This window comes from Falco punctatus (assembly GCF_963210335.1).
Source record: "Falco punctatus genome assembly, chromosome: 7".
NCBI lineage: Eukaryota > Metazoa > Chordata > Aves > Falconiformes > Falconidae > Falco > Falco punctatus.
The window spans coordinates 72,060,297-72,064,409 of NC_137587.1; the positions used below are offsets into that span (position 1 = coordinate 72,060,297).

The 4,113-nt window shown below is 49.3% G+C and overlaps 1 protein-coding gene across 1 annotated transcript in view; it reads right to left on the reverse strand.

Moving 5' to 3' along the window:
* The window catches only part of LOC308067039 (uncharacterized protein), a 62,141-nt gene that overhangs the window by 13,930 nt on the left and 44,098 nt on the right, over window positions 1-4,113 (reverse strand). Inside the window, exons 2-3 of the mRNA XM_080395203.1 lie at window positions 3,203-3,344; window positions 1,719-1,787 (exon numbers count right to left, since the gene is read on the reverse strand). The gene's annotated coding sequence lies outside the window, so the exon portion shown is untranslated. The remainder of the gene's footprint in view (window positions 1-1,718; window positions 1,788-3,202; window positions 3,345-4,113) is intronic.

Genomic DNA, 4,113 nt, shown 5'->3' on the forward strand with positions numbered 1-4,113 from the left:
TGGAGGTTCCTATCAGGTGCTGCTTCAGATTGCAAAATGAGTTTGGTGATTTCACACCAGTTCCCAGCGGAACTGGGAACGTGCCAGTTCACCTCCCCATTGTAATTGGAACTGGTTAATGCTTTGCTGGCTGGCTGAGCGAAGCCAAGGTCTGGGAATGGAGACAGCTCCCAGTACATCGGGTTTCAGACGTGCTTGCAGGGCAGCATGTCTGGGAAGCCTGCCTTGCTGTCTGGGCACAGCTTTTATTCTTGTTTGCATTACCTGAACACCTAAGGCCCCAACCAAGACAAGGCTGCATTGTGCTGAGGCGCTGCACCTACACGCAGCCAGACAGGCTGTGTCCTGAAGAGCTCCCAGGCCAAGCAGGGAGACAATTAGAGCTGGGGAGTGGAAACAGGTGCACAGAGGAGGGAAATGACTCCCCAGGCTCACCGAGTCAGTGTTCAAACCAAACCCGAACCTGGTGCCTGATACCAGGCCACAGCGCTGGCTTCTCTTTCACCTGCTAACACCACCCGGCCGCAGGCTTCCCACTGCGGAGCTTCTCAGCCACTGTAAACGCACACGGAGTTTTTAAAGAATTACAGGGTAATGGCACCTGACTGGGTGTCACAGCACACTTCTCTGGCCTTTTATTCATCTTTATAACGAAGAATTAAAAGCTTTATGGGAGAGCTGGCAGTAAGCTCCGGAGACAAGGAGACTTCTGAGGAAGATTTCCCAGATTCTGGGAGTGACTACAGTACTGGTGGAAAATAAAGGAACTGACTCAGCAGGAGGCAAAGGGGAACAAGTGGAAGAGTAACTCTGCTTTGGGAAGTTGCAAGGAGAATATGACACACAAAGCAGAAACGAGAAATAAGGCAAAGAAAATAATTGAGGCATATATAGTCTGCCTTGCGGACAGCTTCCTTCTGACAGCCTGACTGTCAAAAAACTGCTGAGCACCCATTCTCAGGGAACTAGCCCTTGCCCTGAGTCCAGTTATTTTTGGCCCAAAATAAACAAAAGAGATTTTCTTTAATTCAGAGCTCATTTCCACCTGCCATAAGAGGCTGTGGGCTTTCACCAGTCCCCGCTGATTTTCCATCTCCACATCTGAGCTGTATGAAGGTGTCATTCATGATTCGTCTTCCCTTCCCAGGAAAAATTAATGTTTAAAGCAACACCAATCTAAACACATAATTAAACCCCCCTCTAGCCCACCTACGAAATAAACTGATTTTCAGACTTAACCTCCGAGGTTATTCTTTGGAATTACACCTCTCCCTAGAAATGCTAGAACTACCTGTGCCAGGATGAAGTGAGCCCACTTGTTCCGCAAGTGTCAGGTTATGGGGATCACCTTAACCTGTGGTGGTTCTTGTCCAGCTGAGACATTCTCAGGAACAAAATTGGAAACTTTTTGGCATTTTCTCTCTTCCTCCTCATTATTTTTTCTTGTATTTTGAGTCCCTGAACATATGGATTTTATTAAAACTTTGCCCACTTCAGAGGCATCATCCAAAACTGGACGAACTCTAGTGGTGGGTATATTGAAGCTGCTTTGTGCATTTAGCTGTCCCTAAATGTCTTTTCTGGAATCCGTTCCAGATTTAATCATTTTGCATTATGACTCAGGGACTCAGTAATCTCTCCCCTCCCAATCTCCAAGAAAAATAGAAACATCATCTCTTCAACACTAGTTCAAGCACAAACTTCTCTAAAAACCCAACCTGGAACCATCTTTCATAGGTCTCTTTTCTCCGTGACTCTTGCACTCCACAGGATCTGCAGCAGTCTCCCTAGCCAAGGAAAGAAAACACATGACATGAATCAGGACCTCTTCTTGACAGGAACAAGGTGGAGGGGCTGCTCTTTGCCAGCAGGTACACATTAAATTGCTGTTTAAGCCTCTCCAACATTTCTGGAGACTCACTGGCCTGTGGGAGTTTTGGGCTGCTCCATTCTTCCACATCGGTTATCATCTTTCATTCCTTTTACACCTGATACCATGTGGTTTATAGAAATCTCGGTGGGCTCAATAAAATATGGCAGTGAGCCTCCCTATTCTGGTTGGGTTTTTTTTTTCCTTTTTTCTGCCCTTCTTCATTCATTTCCTGGCTCTAAAGCTAAGCAGCCAAATCCCCCCGGGTTCACTGTTAAGCAAAGGGTCGATAGAAATAGCAGGAAAAAGAGTCCTGCCCAAGCATGAAGGAAAAGCAAGGAGGAGTCCCCAGCCCTCCAACGGGGGAAGGTACCTGCCTGGGTGCTTCACTCTCAGGCTCTACAACACAGAGGGTAAGGAAAGGACAAGAAAACACAGAATTGATATAGTCGGGGATCCGCGTCCCTTCAGGCAACGGTTCACGTGCTGCTTCTTGGGGGTGGCACGATGTACGCGGAGGTTTGCCAGCGCCCAGTCTGAAGGCCCTGACAAGCTGTGTCAGCACTGGGCTTTTCTCCCCATGCCCCCGTGGTGTCCCCTTGGTGGGACAGACCGGCCACCTGCCCACACCCCACGCACGAGGCTGATGCCCTGTGACTCTCTGCACTGTCACCCCATTCATGAAACACGTGCTGCAGCGAGCGGACCCCTGAGAAGCCAAAGTACCCAGGCTGGGTTACTGGGGCATTAGACCCCGCAGATCAGCAATCCCGCTCACTCCCACATCCTAAAGGTGCTTGGCTGGCCCCAGGGCAGCGCACCCTCCCTTGGAGCAGCAGTGCACCACCTGGCCAGCTGGCTGCTGCTGCTGCTCGGCGCGGGTGCACGGCTGAGGTTTGTTCCACCAGTGGAGACCCCACTTTGGGTTTCTTTTTCCTCCGTACAGCTGCAAACCTTCAGGTAACTGGTGGGAACTTTGTCAGCAATGAAGTTAGTCACAACCCTGACTGACTGACAGTTTCAGAAGTCATCCAAGGGGAGGGAAGAATGACAGAAAGACAGCAGGATACCTCTTTGGAAACCAAGACTAAAATGCTAGTGCAAAAAGGCTGCTGGAAATCTTGTTTTCATCACCCACAAATTCCCTGATGCTGGAAAACGCACACCCCTTTCCCATATTCTCCAATTTGCTGCAAGTTCTAACAGGAACAGCTTCTGCTGGGAATAGCTGATTGTGCCAGAATGCGATAGCTGCTGTTCCTACGCTGTCCTCCCCTCCCCAGATTATCACATTTCAGCCCAGAAAATGAAAGTTGCTCAGTGTTTACTAACCATTCTGCTCCCTTCCACTCCGCAAGGACTTCTGTGGGAGAGCCAGATCTCTGCTGTTTACAAGCCCATCTGCTTCTGTTGCTTTTCCTCACCTGAAGTTAGAATGCTCTGTTCAGGATATTGCTTGCAGTTGTGCTGGGAACTGCAAAGAGCAGATGAGGATTTCAGGTGGTAAGCGAGCAGTGTGAAGAGAAGAATACAAATCTGTTCTCATCTAAAGAGCCCTAAAAATAATTACCAAAAAAAAAAAAAAAAAAGAAAAGAAAAGAAAAAAAAAGAAAGAGGAACTTCCAAAAAGCCAATGATGATTCCAGCAGCACAATCATTCCACGGAGATTTTTTTCTCATATTTTTATGAGAATTTGAACATTTAGAACCAGAAGGGAAAAAGCACAAGCGCTCCAATGACTGTTTCCCTGAAATTACACTGATCCCTCTGGTCTCTGCATTTTAAAGTCTCTATAGGTACAGCTACAAGACTCTACTTTGCCCAAACCTGTACTGCTGCTGTGAGCTGTTTAGTCGAGAGCTCTCCATGTAGTTTAATTCAAGGCCACATGTTTCCAGGAGTAAAGGGGGAGACCCTTAGGAGTCAGAAAGAGATTGGAGATGTCTGGCGGCCCCAAGGCCTTCAGTGGGGTGCCCAGAGACTACCCTCAAACCCAGAGCTGCTGTCCTTACAGCCCAAGCTTGCAAGTGCAGCTGCAGGGGGGACCAGAGGGGACCCGCCAGCCTCATGCACTCAGCACTCCCCGCAGCCCCGCGTGCCGCTAGCCAAAGCGCTCTGCACGGCGTGCCCGGGCAGGCTGCTGCCGGCACCCACGGGCTCTGCGAGAGGCGGCTGCATGGACGGGCAGCCAGGCTGGGCAGCACGCGGCACTTACAGACACCAGTGTAGATGGAGTCAATAC